Below are 21,370 nucleotides of genomic sequence, written 5' to 3'. Positions count from 1 at the left end.
CAATTTCCAGTTATTGTAAGATATGTATAGTAGACTGGCTTTACCAATTTCCCAGTTGCCTATAATAAGGTAACTCACTATGCACTTTCCTTTTGCACCTTTTTGATGTCTTTTTTCCTAACTACCCTAACCTCTGTTATTCTCACCATTTGAGTACATGCTCCAGATTTCATCCCCACACCACAGTTAGTATGCTTCTGGCTGTGAGGCAAAGTTACTTCTGAACAAGCCACAGTGGGCAGTGGTGGCTTGCTTCTGTATCAGAGATACCAGGCTAGAAGTGTCTAGTGTGCCTACAGCACTAAATGTTTTGTTGCTCTTATAGTGACAGGTCTCCATGGTAACTCTTCACCTACCTGCTCTGTTTGAGAGATAGCAGTGTGAACTTCAGTTGAGAAATTCATTCTCTACACACCAATCTCCCCAGCCCAGAACAGAACTGTAGCAATGTGAGACATTAAATCTGGCAATCATGTCATAATAGAATTTGATTACTGTTACAATGAATGATTTAAAAATGTTCATTTTTTTCTTTTACTTATCAAAGCTTCATGTAAACTTCAGCCTGTCAAAAAAACTCATGAAACTGTCATATTAAACATACAGTGTGCAGTCAGTCATATCAAGAAATTATGCCCTTAGAGGATTTTAATTATGCATAAAACATTTTCTTTTTAAATCTGTAATTCATTATTAAAGCAAAAAAATTAAAAGGATGAACAAGTATGTATTGTGCCTATTAGAAAATTTAATTTGTTAAATCTACAGCACAGCATTCCCAGTGCCCCAGCTGTGAAGTGCTAGCACTTCATTTAGAAACAAAATATTTAATTTCCTTGTACCCAATTCACATTCTCAGGTGAGCAGTTCAGTAAATGGCTCTTTCTTTCTTTTTTACTTTCTTTCAGTTTATTAAGCCAGAAAATCAGAAAAGAAATAGCATTGTGTAGATTGGTAGATGACTTGAAAAATTTTCCAAATCAAACGCTCATTGAATTTCCAGTATAGCATTTTTATTCTTTACTGGCTCAGATTAACAACATCTCTGCTATTACTATATTAAAACTGCATAGGACTGCACTTCCTTGTCACAGTGTGCTTTTAATTACTCTATTTTACCTGTATCTGTCCATTATTTAATGTGTAAATTCAATTACAGTTTGGTTCACTTTAGTTTTGTAATGTATGCTTGTCTGTATACGTGTAGTGTACAACATTTATATTGTATTACATATACCAAACGTTTTCAATTCCATTTTATAATCAGGCAAATGCTTGATTGAAATGAGAAATATTGCACATACTATATTGCAGCTTACACATGCACAATAGCAATGTAGCAACTGCATGAGTGTATGAATAAAGCTGGCATGTGAATCTTTCATATTAAAGCCCTGGAAAAAAATGCAGTAAATATGACACTCAACACATATTATTTAACATCACAAATTACTTTTTTTATTTTACCGCTATAGTTATATATATATATATGCTTTAATTGTGTGGTACATAAAAAAGAAATTAATTCTAAATTACCAATCGTGAGTGTGTTTTTGTCGGTAGTCTTTTTATCCTTTATGGTGGTTTGTACAGTGTGGAGGTGTTATTGATATCCTGCTATGTCTCTTGTTAAGTTGTCCTTTTTATTGAGTTTCAGTTCAGCTTCAAAGTGATTCATAAAGCCTCCAGTATAGATTGTTTAATATTCTCTTTGTTATTGTTAGAAAACAATGTTTTATAAAGCTATTGCCCTGTATACAGATATTTTAAATAAACAAAAGCAAAGTCTTTGGAAGTAATATATGCAAATCAATGCATATTTTTTTAGATTTTTTTTCATTGAATTGAAGTTGAACTTTGGTAACCAATTAATCAATCTTAGGTTCTTATATGTTATAGAATGTTTCAATTAGCACTCCTAGTAAGCTTAGTGAGCCGTTTCAATGAGTGGAGCATCTGGGTACGCATTTGTTCAAGTGTAACAACGTCAACAGTGCATACATCCTGTTACAATTATTATGGTTTTTCATGGTCTTTAACATTTTTAGGAAGTGACAGTATTAAAGACTTTTCCTAACATATTGTAGTATTTTTAACCTTTTTCATCAAACTTATACTGATGGCTCCTTTTTTTGGTTGCAAGGATACACAAATCTATTGATAAATAGATCTATTGATAAATAAGTTAAATTTATTATTAAACTTAATTCACACATTCTGGCAGTATTGATTGGGATGGTAAGCTTAAAACCTCACCCTAACTTTCTCTGATGGCTGCGGATGGATCATCTTTTGTCTCCCACGCTTTTGTGTACCCTTTTAATCCTTTTCATTCACCTCACATCAGTATATCATACCTGAAGTAGATTCAAAAGATGAAAGATTATGTTTATAACTTACTAACTTCATATTTTTTTCATAAAAGAATTTAATTTCACTTACTTTTTGACTTGCACATGCATGTTGATCTTTACTTATCTATCTTCCCCAAACTGAGAGATGCAGAGAAATGTTTATTGAATGCAAAATGTTGTTCCTGTTAGTAGACTTGATTGCAGCTTCCTCCAAGGTCACCATTTTGTAAAAAAAACTGTATTGTGGATTGAATGATTGAGTGAACTATAAGCAAAACAGTGTGCTACAAGGTAGAGAGTGGACTAGATGTACCTTAAAAGGAGAGAAATAAAGTACCTTTACTAGCAAAAATGAATAATTTGTCATTACAAGATTAGATAAGAGTACATTGCTCTAAACTTGGTTAACAGGAATACGAAGTAGGTGGCAAGAAGACCCCTTGTGATATGGAAGGTGGCTGTGTGGTCCAAAATGTTTATTTAGACCCCTGTTATAAGTTATGGAGGACAAGTAACACACAGAATGAAAGGAATCACAGGATTTCTAAAGTCTGGATTTTGGGTTTAAAGCTGCCTGTTAGCCACTGACCCACTATGTAATGGAGTCAGGAGGTATACAGAGACCATCACTTGATTGGTGGGAGAAAAAGTGGCCAGAGAGACTAAAGTTGAATGTTAAAAAGTGAATGCTCACTGTGATACTTTTAGTGAGAAAATGTAAATGTCTAGATGTCTAGAATGTGTGTAGATGTCAAGATGTTCTACTTTTATTTATTTTGTACTTTTATTTTCACTTTGTTCATGTCTCTGACTAAGGGGATGCTATTAGCGTATCCTCTAGTGTTCACACTATAAATGAAAACCATAATCATTGTAAAATGTTTCTAATTTTTAATAAAACAAAATTGGAAAGAAATAAACTTCTGACATTAAAATATGTACTTATTATTACAAATTTAAAAAAAAACTTTTTTTTTTTTACCGTGGGGCCCTTGATCCTTCAGTATACCCAAGGCAGGAACAGAGCATTGAACCGTTGCTGGGAACTTTCACTCAAAGTAGGCCAGTTTTAATTAAATTAATATAACTGTAAAGAAAAACTGGAGCACCTTGAGAAAAAAAATTAGAAACATTTAGACATAGGTATAATATGCAAACTCAACAGATTTAGTACCAGGTCAGCATTCATATCCCATCTTCTTGAGGTGTAAGGCAACAGTACTAAATACTACATCACTGTACCACACCAAATGTAATCAAAGCAAAAATGATCTGACCGTAAGAAGGCATAGCTTACGAAAAAAGGAAGCAACAGAATTATGCAAAATTGTGAGTCGCATGGCATTCTGTTTGTAATGGCAACTTAGGGCTGTCCATGCTTTTGACCTGTATCGCTTCATTCACCAATCACTGAAATGGGCTACTTAAAGGTAAAAAGATTTTGCTTATCTGACTGAGCTACAAGATGCCTTATTCTGTCAAAAGCATTACATTGGAGGCCTTTGGTTCACCAAAGACTCATCTAGGCCTGTGGTGGTCACACGAAAATCCAATATGTCTTACTAGGAGATGGTGAAAAGTCTCCTCTTGGAACAAGCAAACAGCTTAAGGTGGGCCAGATTTACGATTTTTTTCGTAGGCTTTGGTAATTCTAGTGTTAAATTCACACATGCCAGCGATCAGAAACAAAGCAGTATCAAGTCTGTGTAATGCCACATTAAAAAGGAAATACAAGCTCTAAACTCCAGTATTTTACAGCATAGTGAATAAATGTTTTTTTTGCAGAAAGAAATTGCAACTCTTAAATTAAAAATGACACACTATGAAGACTGCAACTGCAGACAAAATTTATGGAATGTGAACCTCCCTGAAAACTCAGAGAAGAGTGATACACTTACTTGTCTCTCTAAAGAATTGCCATAGTGGTTTCCAGCTTTATGTGGCACTTGTGTATAGACTGAAATGGCTCACAAGATCTACTCAATTCTTCCAAGCCATATGTCTTTGTCGTCAGGTTTTTAAAATCAATAAACAACATGTGCTGGCTCAGATACGTAAGGTGCCTGAGATTGTCCACGAGGGAGCCTGGATTAAGTTCTTCCCTGATTTCTCCATGGTTACCTTCCCATAAAGGTAACTGATGCAGCTGGTGGTGAGTAAACCAAAGGAACTTCATATTTGATCTTTCTTTATATATCCGGCACCGCTGAACCTTAGTTTGTATGATTCTCATTGGCTTTTCAGTTGTCCCAAAGATGCACTATTGGCTATGGATGATTTCAGCACCACAGGCTGCTTTGTATGTAATCATTTTTCAGCTTTGCTTTATCTATTGAGCAGTAAGAACATGTGATCACTGACATTGACAGTGATCCTGCGGCAATGATCAATGTCTTGCAACTGTTATTCCAGTTGTTTATTTTGAACAGATCAAACTGTGGGTCTTATCAACTGGATAATAATCTGCATTTGTGTAATTATCCTTGATTTTAGATTTAATTGTATTTGGGCATTACATAACCATTACTAGTAATCAGATTGAACTTCACTTTTTTGCTCTGTGTCACCCACACTGTGGGACTACAGCTGCGTGTGCTGCAAGTGGCCCCAGCACTACCACATCAATTGGTCAACTTCTGGAGCCTTGTAATACAGCCTCCAGCTTCTGGTGGCTGTTTTCCATATTTATTAATATGCTGTTTCATGTACCTCCTAATTCATTGAAAGTTTTTACTTTACTTCCCAGGGTATTTCTTTGCTTAATGCTCTCTATTTACATGGCCAGAAAGAGACATAAGTAGGTTCTAGTTCATAATGCAGGCTGTGAGACTTTACCTCCACACTACATTTGTCATTGTAATGTTCCACCTGTGATCATTTATCTTACACTATATTATTTCTTAAATTTCATTTTTTCCTTTCAAAAACCTCAGTCATCACCTTATTCGTTTCTAAGTTGTACACTTTTCTTATCTCACACCCTTTAAATGATTTGCAATGAGACTGACCACTGATTCATACTGACAAACATAAATACATAATACATATAGTACATACTGTATATACATCCATAAGTGCATCTGGTACTTTCCTCAACATGTTTTCTAATTCTCCCTCTTTGTTGTCTTTATTTCTAATACCTTTTTAAATTCCCCCTGCTGACATTCTTCTCTTAATATATATATATATATATATATATATATATATATATATATATATATCTCTCCCGAAACCTCTTTCATGTTCTGTTACTAGTGTAAAGCTGCAGATCTTTTCTTTTGGTACTATTTCTGCAAAGGTAGGACAGACCCTGCAATATCTGCCTTTCCAGTAATCTCTGGTATACTCATTGTTATGTGATTTCACATTTTGAGTGTTCTTCACAACTTGTCATCCAGCACCAACATTAACAAATGGGTGTCTGCTGCTTGGGTGGTAGAAAGCTGGATGGCTGGAAACTGGTGCTGTGGAAGGTTGATTTTCTATCCTTCTAGCTCTGTAAGGTTTAGTTGTGGTCTTCCTTTGCTTCTGTCTAGGTACTGTCTTTGTTTATCTTATTTTCTCAAGGTTGGGCACGGGTTTTGTATTTTTCAACTTAAGAAAAATGTGATCACAAAATATAAAATTACAAAATTTTTAGGGGTAAGAAAATATCATAGTCATTTTTGGTCATAGAATTTATAATCATAACACAATATTCACTGACATGTTACAGTCTAAGGAGATTGACAATATGGTAGGACCTGAGTAGAACTACTGACTCTCCAGATAAACAGAAGCCAACGAAGATGGTTTGGCCATGTAGTTAGATTGTAACCCTGAACGCCTTCCACAAGACAAGTATAAGCTACAGCCTACTAAGACAAGACAGAGGGGCATATTCATGGCACCCTGAAGGGGCTATATCTCCCTTGCTTATCCTGGGTGGTTCTGTGTATTCCTAGGGAAGGAAGAAAAACGTGCCGGGTCAGTCCACTTCAGCATGTTGCTTCCATAACCCAGAGCAGCCAAAATGGAAAGAAAATGGTGATGATGACAATAATGCACGTCACATTTTATTTTGACTGTATGTCAATGTCCTCAGCCCCAAATAGGTTTTATGATGTCAATCCTCTGGATATCAGGAAATTTTACAAATGTTACACTATACAAAGTAAAACAATTTCAAACAAAGTCTTTCAAATTGCCAGGTGTTTCACTTATCATCTCTCATCATCTTTACATTCAAAGACTCACCCATGTACAGGTATGTTACATTAATGCATCATATTTCTGTGGTTAAACAAGCAAAGGATGCTACTGAGCAAAGTTAGGGCCTTACAAGGTTCTTATTGAAAGTTAGTGAGAATAGACTGTAAGCGGTAGGAGGCTCCTCAGCTAGAGACAATTATGAAATCCCTTACATTATGTATGGATTTCTCTTGACTATTACTGCAGGCAGCCTTTCAGGAAATCACCTGCCTCTTGTTATGGTAGCAGGGGCAAAGAAGTTCAAGTATATCTATGAACTCCAGAGGAAACTATTCCAGGGGCACACCTAGAAGTTATTAGCAGTGTCTTAAAAGTCCCACAGTTGAGCACTGAATCAGGAGATGAAACTGTGGCAAGGGAAGAAAAAGATACCAGAATGTGGGGAAGGAGTGCTGGTGTTTGACAGGAGGTAAGCTGCCCCTCCCCCCCACACACATATGAAACAACCATGTATAAGTAGTTCATAAATGGTTTTGGTTTTGCTTTGTTCAACTTCAGTTTGTACTTTCATGCTTCTCCTATATCTTTATGTTGCCTTTGTAATAACATCCTCATACATGTGTTGTCCATATTCCTTACTTATGTTCATAATCATCTTAAGAGCACCATCTAGTATGCATATCTATAACTTACTCACAAACCCATAAAACTGAAGTCTGGTCTCTCCACTCACTTGACACCTTGCCTGATGAAGGGGCCTTAGCTTTGTAATCTATTTAGTTAGCCAATAAAACGTGTCATTTCACCATACTTTCTCCTCCTCACTCACTAGTGAGTCATATTACCTTCCAGCAGAAATAAGACAAGTGTTGTGTTCAGTGCGGCTGATACTGTTTACACCTTTTCAGTCCTAAATTTGTACTTAACATTTGTAATTCCTCCAATCTTTCATACACTCAAATATGAGGACCTACTTTCCCATAGTGGACTGAAGAGAGAGATATAAGATGTGCATCTGCTAGTAGCACTGGCTAGATATATACTGTAAGTACATAATGAAGAGACACATAATATTCAAGGCAATATATGTCAAGGACAGGGCAATAGTAATTTATCTGAACATAGTGGAGTTCATTTGGTTTCTGCAAAATCCTCTATAGTCATCTACAACTGCCTTGTGTATGTGGAAAACAAGTAAAAACTGTTTTTTCTCCAACATTGAATTATTTTATTTATACTTTTTTTCCTCAACTTGGACTGGAACAAATATTCCATTAATTCAAATAATTCAATTCAGTTTCTTTGATGTATTTTACACAAAGCCAGAATGTTCAGCTAATAAACAAAAATTGTTTTGTGTTATAGCTGTAATTTGTTTATTTGCTGAAAAAGTAAACAAGGTTGGCAAATATTCTCTAAGTGTGTTAATTCAATGTTTTTGCCAGGGGTTGTAAGAGTACAAAAATACGTGGCATTATAGGAATAGAGACTAATAGCATTGAAGAGAAAGTACAAGAGCTTAGAGGCCAGAAAGCCAACATAGGAGAACAAAATAAATACATATGCATGAATGTCTCTGGGGAATCACAGGGGCATAAGTGGCAGAGGGGATCTGGGCTAAGGCCCATTTAATGAAGTTTACAAGAACCAAAATATAACCTATGTACAAACTGAAATTCACCAAAATGATGATTGAGATTACTTGATAAAAGTTTGACATTTTAAAAATCTGTATTCCAGTAAATAGGAGAGGAAAATGTGAGGTCTCGGGACCACTAAGAGATGAGGGGTAGACGTTTCTAGGAAGTCTTGCACAGGAGGGCATAAAGAACTGAGACAGGCTTTCTGAAAGGAGAAAATGAACTACTAAGAGAGACAAGAAGATGATAGGGTAAAGTAGATGTAAGGGAAACACCATGTGCCCTATGCATTGAATGAAACTCTAGGTAGTAGCAAAAAGTTGGAAAAAGGAATGTCAAAGCGAGACTCAAGATTTTTTTAATAATTCTAGGCCAGAATCCCCAAACAGATCACTTTAACTTACTGATGCCATGATGCCTCCAAGCAGGCAGGAAACCTGGGTTACCACCCAAGAGCAATGCGCGATTATTAAAGAAGAATGCATATGCCATTCATGGATGTTTTCTAACTTCTTTTCAGTTTTACATCAAGTTTGAATATGGTACATTATAATGGGCCCTATGTGGAGTTTGGCAGTCCTGAGTTTTAACTTGGCATAAACAATTGAATTGAATTTGTAAGGATGGGTAAAGTCTTAAAAAATAAAAATCTTCCATTAGAGAGACAGGAATAAAGGGTAGAGGAGGCATCATAAACACTGGAAAAAACAAAGAATAAAATGCATCATGGGACAAAAACAGAAAAAGTGTCCATTATAAAGAGAAAATTTCAATTTTCATAAAAGTGTCAATACTGTCCAAAGCTTTCATTGGGTGTTTGTGAGTAAAGCCAAGTTTTAAAAAAAATGCAGAAAATCCATTTCGTGAACACTTTTCATTATGGGTGTTATTGTTATCCAGGCTTGGGTTTTTAATTGAGTAAAGCTGGGATATAGATGAATTCACTAGCCTTCAAAGGATAGATTGTGGATTTTCCAAGTTTCCTATAGAATCTTCTCATGGTCATCATAAATAAAAAAAACTAATTGTCAGGCGTCTCAGGTGTGATTAACTTGCATTGAGAAAATACACACTTGCCATCTGTCAAATTTCTCTGAAGAGAAATCACACAAAGATATTTTGCTTGACACATCACAAGAGCTATTTAGGAATTTCTGTCCTCTGAATTTTCCTCAATAACACAAAAAAGCTGGACACAATCAATATTAACACTAGAAAAACCCTGGAGCCTACAAAAAAACTCATAATTCCAGGCCACCTTAAATTCCTTTGCACCTCTCCATTAGTGTCTTTTGTTTTGTAAATGTGTCGAACAGCACATGCAGCCTGCTATAATGTGTGCAAGCTGAAGTTTCTGTTTTATCTATGTGTTAAACAATTCCTGCTTCACATTTCCTGTCATCCTACATTTACTCAGATTGTTGTAGACACGGAACACACATGAAATGTATGTATTCCAAATAACGATATATTACTTACCCTAAACAATTTCAGGCACCTTTCACCCAGATAAACAGACTTAAGCTCTGAAAATCTTCTTTGCGACTTGAGCTGCGTCGGTGGGGATATGGGATAGTAGGCTGCTTGCGGCTTGTGTTAATTGCCACATTTACAAAGCAAAAGACGCTAATGGAGCGGTGCGAATGAATTTAAGGTGGCCCGGAATTACAAGTTTTTGCGTAAGCTTCAGGGTTTCTATTGTTAATGGACTATGCTTATTGCTCAGAATCACATAGTAAAAAGGTCATTCCATTTACAGTGCTGCTTCAGCAACAATATTAGCACAAGAAAATAATAATGAAAATCTCACAAATAAAATTTTATACTTAGCTTGTTTTAAGTATTCATCCAGGAAACAAATTCATAGTCAAGCTCTGTCAGGAGACTCACATTAAAAATCAGCAGTAATTAAAACAAGAGTTAGCTGAAGTTAGTTGAACATCTCCAGATGTCGTTGAAGCCTGGAAAAGCTTCTCTAAACACACAGTCCACAATGGTGCACTGAATGTTATTGATTTCACTACTGCTTACAACAATAAGCTGAGCATTATTTTTCAGTTTATGCCCTCTAGATTGATTAGTTTGAAGGACAAGAATGCAGATTAAAATTCTGTTACAGTGCCTGAATCTAAATGTCCTCCTGGCCTACTATTTTAAATAATTTACTGAAGTTCTTTGTAATTTGATTTATATAATTAAATGAAACTAAGTCATACAGAATTTCTCACAGCAACCAGCTTCTCAAGCACAAATGTCTTTATATTTTAAGAGACAATTATGTTAGTAGACTTGGTTCTGGCTTCCACCAAGATCAGCACAACGTGAGAGGTTTTCATCACCAGGCTAGAAACCTTGGCATGACATTTTGGGTCAGCCGACATTATTGGAACCTTTGAAAACCAAGATACATGATGGATGGGTTTTGGGAGTAGGTATTTAGAAACAAGTTATTCATGGCAAAATCAGGTGCATTCAGGGACTGTTTTGGAAGCTGGAGCATTTCATATATTTTTTTTAATTTATTTTATCACCAAGACACAGATATCACATTTTAATTTTTAAGCATTTTTGTAACAATGAGTCATATCCAAAAGTAACAATAATACTATAATGTAATTATATGTACAACCCCAATTCCATAGAAGTTGGGATGCTGTGTAAAATGTAAATAAAAACAAAATGCAGTGATTTGCAACTCTCATAAACCCATACTTTATTCACAATAGAACATAGAAACATATCAAATGTCAAAAGTGAGACATTTTATTTCGTTGAAATATGTTTAGCTCATTTTGAATTTGATGGCAGCAATATATCTCAGAAAAGTTGGAACAGGGCAACAATAGGCTGGAAAAGGAAGTGGCACTAAAAAGAAACAGCTGGAGGAACATTATGCAGCTAATTACGTGAATTGGCAACAGGTCAGTAACATGATTGGGTATGAAAAGAATCTTAGAGAACCAGAGTCTCTCAAAAGTAAACATGGGCAGAGGTTTACCAATCTGAAAAAACCTATGCTAACAAATTGTGGAACAATTTCAGAGAAATGTTCCTCAATGTAAAATTGTGAAGACTTTTAATATCTCTTTATCTACAGTACATATCATCAAAAGATTCAGAGAATCTTGGAAAATCTCTGTGTGCAAGGGACAAGGCCGAAAATCAGTATTGGATGAGTATGATCTTCAGGCCCTCAGGCGGCACATGATTCTATCATGGGCTCAGGAATACTGCCAGAAGTCATTGTCTTTGAACACAGTTTGCCATGCAATCCACAAATGCAGGCTAAAACTCTATCATGCAAAGAAGAAGCCATATGTGAACATGATCCAAAAATTGTGCCTGAGCTCATTTAAAATGGACTGAGGCAAAGTGGAAAACTGTTCTGTGGTCAGATGAATCTTAATTTAAAATTCTTTTTGGAAAACATGGACGCACAGCGCCCTCCAGACTAAATTGAAGAGGGACCATCCAGCTTGTTATCAGTGTGCAGTTCAAAGGCCTGCATCTCTGATGTTATGTGGGTGCATTAATGCCCATGGAATTGGCAGCTTACACATCTAGAAAGGCTCCATCAATGCTAAAAGGACTTTATAAGCTTTGGAGCAACATATGATCCCATCCAGACAATGTCTTTTTCATGGAATGCCTTACATATTTCAACAAGACAATGCTATACTGCACACTCCATCTGTTACAACAGCATGGGTTCATAGTGGGAGAGCCCGGGGCTGAACTGGCCTGCCTGTGGTCCAGACCTTTCACCAATTGAAAACATTTGGCACATCATAAAATGAAAAAATATGACAAAGATGACCCAGGACTGTTGAGCAGCTAGAATCCTGTATCAGATAAGAATGGGACAATATTCCTCTCCCAAAAGTCCAGCAAAAAGTTTCCTCATTCTCCTGACATTTATGGACTGTATGCTATACAGTGTTCAACATGGCCCTCATCCAACTTTTTTGAGACATTCAAAATAACCTTTTTCTTAAAATGCTACATTTTCTCAGTTTAAACATTTCATATGTTTACTATGTTCTATTGTGAATAAAGTATGGGCTTATGAGATTTGTATATCATTGCATTCTATTTGTATTTGCATTTTACACCAGTGCTTTTTGGAATTAAGGTTGTATGATAGAGTCCATAAAATTATTTAAATATCATTTTACAATATCATTTAATTAGCCATGGACCCCAAGTAAGGTAGTGGCGGCTGAAATAACTTTCATAGATGCTAGATTTCAACTTACTGTGATGTAAAAATGCAATTTTGTACTTTTGTCAACTGTTAATTTTGGACAGTTTATTGCTAAGTGTAATTAATATTTCCTAAACATAATTTCTGAGTGTAAGATGTGAGTGATGGAGATGTAAATCTCTGTTGAAGTCTCAAGCTAAAATTGTTGGATGCAATGGAATATGATGGTTAGCAGGTCATTCTGATGTTCTGCAAAAATTATATTCTTAGTGACATATTGATTCACTATAACTGGTATACAATGCACCCTCGAGTCTGTTTTTGTAATGTAACAAAAATAATGAGTACATATTTATTCACTGTAGACATATCAGATTATAGAGCCGCGTGGACAGATGGCAATTCCTCTTCAATTCATTTAAAGATTCATGACTTTTTGCTCTCCTTGGTTATATTTTTAATGTTAGGGTTACAAAGATGAATTCACCTGACACATCTTTAAGTAGCAGGGGCCTCATATATAAACGGTGTGTACACACAAAAATGTTTCCACGCTTAAATTGCGATGTATAAAGCCTAAACTTGGTGTAAAGCCGCACACATTTTCACGCTGGCTAAAACCCTGGCGTACTCAAGTTCTCCACTCAGTTTTCTAAACTGGTGGCACCCAGCGTCAAAGCAGTGCTACTGTTCCAATTTGGTTTCTCTTTCTTTTTTAGATCCACATTCCTGACGCAGCTTTATAAATACAGTGACATTAACCGCATATTGTTTATTAGTTTAATGCTTCTGATTGTAATTAACCTGTAACAATATAATGGTCCACAGAATGGTCAAACTATTCTAAATACCATAGCTGCTTTAGCGTTGTTACTCTCACTGCACCTTTTTTTTCTTCTTTCAGCTGCTCCCGTTTGGGGTTGCCACAGCAGATCATCTTTTTCCATATTACTCTCACTGCGCCACTCGGAGTATTTATATCACTGTATGTAAGTGGGGAATCACGGCTCTAAAGCAGCTGATTGGAAAGAGAATTATCGGTATACAGCATCAAGCACACGCTGCCTCAGCCATGCTGTCTATTGAACTGCTCTCACACGGCAAAGGCTTCAGATCCTTTCCTATATTGACCTTGCTGTTCAGAAACACTTTCATCCCAAGAACTATAAACGCACTCAATCATGTGCTCCTTGTAAAACTGTTTGTACTTATTAGTACAATCAATTCACTGTAAACTTGCGATACAGTTATAATACTGCACAACCTGAGCCACTTTGTAAAGCGCGTATTTACATATGATGACAATATAATTTTTAAGATAAAATGTAGCAAAATATGTTTATTGTATTATACAGATAAAACTTTCACTTCATTTAAATAATCTATATTGTTAATAATTAAACATGTGAGGACACGGTGTCGCAGTGCTAGCAAGGAACTGGAGCTCCGTTCACCGATTGTTTCTGCCTCGTGCTGCATTCTTGCTGGGTCTGGCGCGACACTGGAAGGATAGATGGGTAGAATAATTAAACATGTACTATGAAGATATTTCAATGTTCCTTAAAAGTTTTGAAGAATCGGCGTTCTAAGCTTACAGATGGCTTAACGTCTACAATATTACAGAGCTGATTGTGTGGCGATTGGGTATTTGGAGAAAGAAAAGTAAGGGCAGGAATTAGGGGTTAGTACGTTTGAAAGAGACAGTACTGCTGCAATAAACTATTTCATTAAAGGTCGTGCACGGCATAGCAAGAATTTTGCATGTGGCATGAACAGTCGCTGCACCACCATGTTCCCATGTTTAATAACATTCTTTAACTCCTATCATCATGAAAATGATATCAAGTATACATCTCAGTATTTTAATTATTCAGAGAACTGTAATATCACAAATGTATTGGATTCTGTGTCCTGTTGGAGGAAGAGAATGCCTGTTTAAGAAGCACGTAGTGATTCACACACATAGAGCTCATAGAAGATCAAATACAAAACAAAGTATTTAGCGTGCTACTTTAGTTACGATGGGGTTTGAGAAACTAGTAAATTAAACGATTTTAAGATGAAGTTTATGATGTTCTACTTTAATGACAAAATAAACTACGTGATTAAAGTGGAAATTCTGAGGTTAAAGTTGACATTTCATGCTTTTTCCCCACTGTGTGCCTATTTTTGTTTCTCTGTACCCTAATTAGCTTTCATATGACACTCAGACGTTGGGCTACGACTTGCCTTTTCACGGCGACTTTGATATCTGACAACTTTTTTTATTTCGGGCACTGTGCGACTTTGTGAACTTGAGCTCTCCTTTTGTTGTTTATACCACTGTTTAAACCAACAAATAGTACATTTTTCCTTGCCTCACCTTGGTATTCTCAGAAATTCTTCTATTTCACCCTGTGCTTTTGCCATTGCCTTTTCACAGAACACAGAGCTTAAGGGCTATTGATATTAATTTGCATATTCAAAGAGGCATAATTCTGGGAGGAGTTTGGGGAGTGGCAGCAGGTGCATGCACGTGCGTTACTTTTCACACTGACCGGGATTTATGGAGCGGAAGAACGTGCATCTGGATTTTTTTTGTGCGTACGAACATTTCCACTTTTGTCCTTACGCCATGTTTTACTGTGAATTCTACGCACGATGTTATGCATGAGGCCACAGGAGAGGTGAGCTGGTGTTCCAGAGGATTATGCTAACTGCTGATGTGACTTTTGATGTACAGGTGGAACTCTACTGTAATTTCAGATTTTTTGTATTAAGGATCTCTTTTGTCATAAGAAAGGGCATCAAATGATTAAAGGGTATACAAAATATGAAAACTGCAATAACCTCACTCAAGGTAAATTTGGAATAATACATTAATTAGTAACTGACATTGCTCCAAATGTTTTTTCTGTTTAAAGATGCACGCTTTTGAAATTTACCAATGCTTTTCAAATAGGAATTTTAAAATTTCAAGATATTGTACTTCATGATCTACTCAAGATATATCAATGAAAATTGAACCTTCCTTACTCATGGCCTTGAAGAATTAATTGCCAGATTTCAACAAAATGACTGTGTTGGCAGCTAAGTTGTTTTGAGCAAATGAACAAACAGACATGTCAGCGATGTTAGGCGTTTTATGCATTTTATGTGAACACACCAACAATGAGGTAAAAGTGAATGGCCCTAAGGAGCTCCCTAAAATACATTCATTCTTTGCTTGCCAAGGCCATTTAATCTAGAATAACTAATATCCAATTTTCTTTCTGGGCAAAGCTTTAGTTTTGTTTTCATCACTATATTTTTACAAGTATAAAGTTGCTGATAGTTATTTTAGAATTTGTTTGGCAGATCTCCACTAATTGTTTTACATCAATCATTTATGAGTAAATGCTTGCAGTGATTTTCTACACATGATACTTCAAACTTTAAATGCTCCAAAACCCAACTGATGGAAGACTACATCTTGCTGATGTACCATCTGGTAGGGCTGTATATGGGTTATATACAGATTTAGAAATGATTGAGTACCATGGGATTTTGTCTGTACTTGATTAATACAGTAGGATTATCAGTAAAATGAGTGTATTATGATTTATACACTAAAACTCTATGAAAGAACTAAACTACTCTCGCATTAGTGACAAACTAATTATAATAAACCCTTTTTCAGTAGAGGGTTGAATATGAACATCAAACACTTTGCAGAAATACTAACTTAATGATTTTTAATTCGTTCCCAATAAATTGAAAAATGTTCATATTTATCAGATATACTCTTCAAAGATTATTGGGGAAACAAAGAAGAGAAAGTTATAACAGTAAACAGTTACTTTTTATTTATTTATTTTTTTTAATAGCATGGCATTCTCAAATCTGTTCTGTTTTGAGTAATGGGACCAAGACCAGTACGGCGAAAAAAAAAAGCACTGGAAATGTCACAAAGCCATCTCAAGGCCCACTCACACAGACCCCCACACTCACACTGGAGCCTATTTGGAACCACTAATTAACCAAATATGCATAATATTGAAGGACAACCAGACTACTGCAAGAAAACCCGCAACAACATGAGGACAATATGTAAACTTTACATGGACAATGTCCTGGAACAGGTTTCCAACTCAGGATGCTGGATCCGTGAACCGGCAACACTAACACTAACTGTACTAATATGCTGGCCTTTTTTTGTATATTCATATTATTTCTTACATTTTCAGTCCTATCTGTGTAAAACAGTCAACATAAGCATTATAGTGCATTTTATTATGATAAAAGTCCATTGGAAAGCTGAAATACTGTAAATCTGATTGGAATGGTTAGGTAAAAAAGGGTAAAAATAAATTACCATAGTCACTAATAGATATGCCCATCTGCAGATAAACTGACCCTTAAATGTTTACAAAAAATGCCAGGAAAAATGCATCATATGCAGATAAACCAAATGTGAAATATAACATTACCTTTCAAAGTAAAAAGTAACCTAACACAATACTTATTGCATTGAAGTAAAAAATACCTGTGTTACTTAAAAAGTGTATTACTACAGAGGCCTATATAAAAATATTGCATTATTTCACAGAAGTATTACCTTTTAAAGAAATTACCTGCTTCAGTCTGTTTAATATCATACATGTGTGTACCCCAGCCATCTGGTAAGGGGTAAATTTAATCTACCCGATTATTGCAGCAGCACTGAGTGTAAGACAGGAAGCAAACGTGGTATGCCGGTCCTTTACAGGGCACAATCCCACAGCCAATCAGAAAAGAGTGTGCTGCATGCAATCCAGTAAGAAAAACCGATAAGTAAAGTATTGGTTTAGTTTTAATCCACCTATTTGCTATAGATATTTTGAACCAGTGTGTGTTGGATGCATAGTGACTAATGTCCACACCACTCGTATGGTGATGGATATGTTTTAATACACTTCACATGAAGGACAACATGTATCTATCAAATTTGGATGAGTTTCTGGTCTGTTTCTTGAAGGATCATATATGGGCTTAGGATTCAACAACAATTGCTGGCAAGTAAAATGTTCAGCCTTTCATACAAAAGAAGAAACAGTAACGCAAAAGTAACATACTGTTTGTAATACAATATATTTTATAATAAGTATCTATACCACATAGTTACTTTTTTTTGTAAGTAATGCGTAATTTAACTAAGTTTCTTTTAAAAGTAACGTTCCCCCATTTTTAGCATGATAGGTTTTAATAATTTGTCATACTTTATAATTCTTTGAGCGTGATCACAGTACTGATACTCAAAGCATTTATTTTGCCACGTTTGCCTTTATGTAAAGCATTTGTACAGCAGATGCACATGTTAGGTCCACAGTTGTCTAGCAAGGATTTTCGAATTGAGTCTCTAGTATTTTTGCAGGGTTTTTAAACTCTTTTCATTTGTTTGAACTTTCCTTTACCCAATATATAATTTGTAACATTTTCTTCAGTTACTGCAATTTAAAGAAAAGCTCGATCCCAAAAGAATTTGAGCTCTCGCCTACAGATAAATCAAACCAAATTTTGGGGTCTTTTTTGGATCCTAAAATTTTCAGATTATCCAAAAGTACTGTATATACAATACTCTGTTATTAAAATGGCTTAAATAAATAAATACCCTTAAATAAAGTGTATTTTTATTATAAACAAAAATTATAAACCATCTGGAAACTATGTATAGTTAAGTGTGGTTGACCTTCAAGCAAGACTAGGACCAACAATTCAATGCCTGCTAATTCAATCAATTTTTTCATAAAACATACTTGCATACTTGTCACTTAGGCATTTTTGGGGTGTCGCTGGGGAGACAGGATAACTCCCTGTATATCATCCTGACCACACCATGTCCAGTTATTTATAGGCATGATGTAAGCCTTCTAGTGGTAGTTTTGAAAATAGCAGACATGCAAACATAACTTCCTATTGTATTGTCTCTTGCCTATTTTCACAGGAATGGGACAACATGCATATAGATGCACTGCCTATTTTATAAGTTTAACTAGAAAATTGCAGTTTAGATTGGCTGTATGCAGCCTAACAAAACCTTAATAACTTTTCACCATTAACTATGTGCAGCTTCAGGTTGTCCCAAAAATATACTGTTCAATGTGCATTATTTATTATATCTGAACTTTTTTGAAAGAAGCTTTGCATTGTTTTCATGGAGTTTGCTGGCTTATATCTCACTACATTTTATGAAGGCCAGCCATACCCAGACCATACATCTTTCATCAAGATATTCTTTGAAAGTTTGATAGCCTGAATCAGTCCTGCCAATGCAGCATTATTTATTTGGAAATGATGGACCAACCATAAACAGGGCAGCAGTATATTCATGTGCACCTTCCACTTTACTCATAACCATCTCAGTTGGAATTTTCAGTTAATCTAAAATGCATGTCTTCAGAAAACCAGAAAACATGTGCCCTCAAGTTACACAGACAGAAATCACTACTGAAATCAAACTCAGGTCGTTCTGGGGCAGCATCATTGACTGTTGCACTGTCATTTTGAAAGGTGATTTGTTGTTAATTTTAGTAAGTCACAAAGTGTCCTCAAAGTAAAGGATTTGAGATATATGATTAGTTTTTTCAAAGTTAATGATCATTGCTAAACTTCTTCAAGATTGGAATCCTCTTTATCTACTGTCACATGTGTGCACATAGGGGACAGCTGAAGGACTCAAGTGACTGTAATTCTGACGCCTCACCAGGGGTTGGCACTGTCTCTTAATGCCTTTCTGTCTTCTTTTCTCTGCAGACTGGATGATTGATGGCCAGAACATCTCTAGCATCACTGCCTGAGAAACTGCCATCTCTGCCATCTTTGCCAGTTCTGTCCTGATCTCAGATCTCTCTGCAATTATTTTCTTGTTTTTTTAGTTTGCCTACTATCCAATTATATAGGGTTACTGGATAGGTATCCCAGCTGTTTATTGTTGTCCTTTTGATTCTGTCACATTTACCATCAAATAACTTTTAATGATTTTGTAATATGCATTGAATAGGGCAATTTTCATTATAACTGGAAAATGTATGCATATCCCATTATAAAAAAAAATAATCCTCATAAGGATAAACTGGTAACACTTTATTGGACAGGGGTTTAATTGTTTGTTTCAGTGCATCAGTCAAACACATATTGCTATGTAATATGATCATTACCTTTATTAAGGTCATTTCACCAGTAAGCAACTAATGGACACAAATAGGTAGCCCCAGTTCTAAAGTGTTATCAAAAAATTCTAGTGAGTTCATTATTTTATAAATGTACTCATTTAAGAAATACACTTAAAGAATTGCAGGAATTTTAAATCATTCTCATCAAATAAAGATAATATTGAACTGCTAAAATTGAATTGACTTCCCATGGGCTCACCACCTATGGGAGGGGCCAAGGAGGTCGGGTGCAGTGTGAGTTGGGTGGTCGCCGGAGGGGGGGACCTTGGCGGTCTGATTCTCGGCTACAGAAACTGGCTCTTGGGACGTGGAATGTCACCTCTCTGAAGGGGAAGGAGCCTAAGCTAGTGCGCGAGGTTGAGAGGTTCCGGCTAGATATAGTCGGACTCACCTCAACGCACGGCTTGGACTCTGGAACCAATCTCCTTGAGACGGGCTGGACTCTCTACCACTCTGGAGTTGCCCCGTGAGAGGCCGAGCAGGTGTGGGCATACTTATTGCCCCCACTTGAGCCTGTGCATTGGGGTTTACCCCGTGGACGAGAGGGTGGCCTCCCTCCGCCGGGTGGGGAAGGGTCCTGACTGTTGTTTGTGCGTATGCCTAACAGCAGTTTGGAGTATCCACCCTTTTGGAGTCTCTGGAGGGGTGCTAGAGGGCATACCTTCTGGGATTCCCTCGTTTTGCTGGGAGACTTCAATGCCCACATGGGCAATGACAGTGAGACCTGGAAGGGCGTGATTGGGAGGAATGGCCCCCCCGATCTGAACCCGAGCGGTGTTTTGTTATTGGACTTCTGTGCTCGCCACGGATTGTCCATAACGAACACCATGTTCAAGCATAAGGGTGTTCATATGTTCACTTGGCACCAGGACACCCTAGGCCTCAGTTCGATGATCGACTTTGTGGTGTGTCGCCGGACTTGCGCCATATGTCTTGGACACTGGGTGAAGAGAGGGGCGGAGCTGTCAACTGATCACCACCTGGTGGTGAGTTGGCTTCATGGTGGGGAAGATGCCGGTCAGACCTGGTAGGCCCAAACGTGTTGTGAGGGTCTGCTGGGAACGGCTGGCAGAGTCCCCTGTCAGAAGTAGCTTCAACTCCCACCTCGGCAGAACTTCAACCACGCCCCGAGGGAGGTGGGGACATTGAGTCCAATGGGCCATGTTCCGTGCCTCTATTGTTGAGGCGGCTGACCGGAGCTGTGGCCGTGGTGGTCGGTGCCTGTCGCGCGGCAATCCCCAACCCGCTGGTGGACACCGGCGTGAGGGATGCCGTCAAGCTGAAGAAGGAGTCCTATAGGACTTTTTGTCCTGTGGGTCTCTGGAGGCAGCTGATAGGTACCGCAGGCCAAGCGAATGCGGCTTCGTTGTTGCTGAGGCAAAACTCGGGCATGGGAGGAGTTTGGAGAGGCCATGGAGAACGACTTTTGGACGGCTTCGAGGAGATTCTGGTCCACCGTCCGGCGTCTCAGGAGGGGAAGCAGTGCAGTGTCAACACTGTATATGGTGGGGATGGTGTGCTGCTGACCTCACTGACGCTAGGGTCGGTGGGGAGTACTTCAAGACCTCCTCAATCCCACTAACATGCCTTCCAATGAGGAAGCAGAGCCTGGGGACTCTGAGGTGGGCTCTCCCATCTCTGGGACTGAAGTCACCGAGGTGGTCAAAAACTCCTTGGTGGCAGGGCCCCGGGTGGATGAGATACGCCGAGTTCCTTAAGGCTCTGGATGTTGTAGGACTGTCTTGGTTGACACGCCTCTGCAACATCGCATGGACATCGGGACAGTGCCTCTGGATTGGCAGACGGGGTGGT

This window comes from Polypterus senegalus, chromosome 1 (genome assembly GCF_016835505.1).
Source record: "Polypterus senegalus isolate Bchr_013 chromosome 1, ASM1683550v1, whole genome shotgun sequence".
Lineage (NCBI taxonomy): Eukaryota > Metazoa > Chordata > Cladistia > Polypteriformes > Polypteridae > Polypterus > Polypterus senegalus.
Note: the sequence above shows the minus strand (reverse complement) of the source record.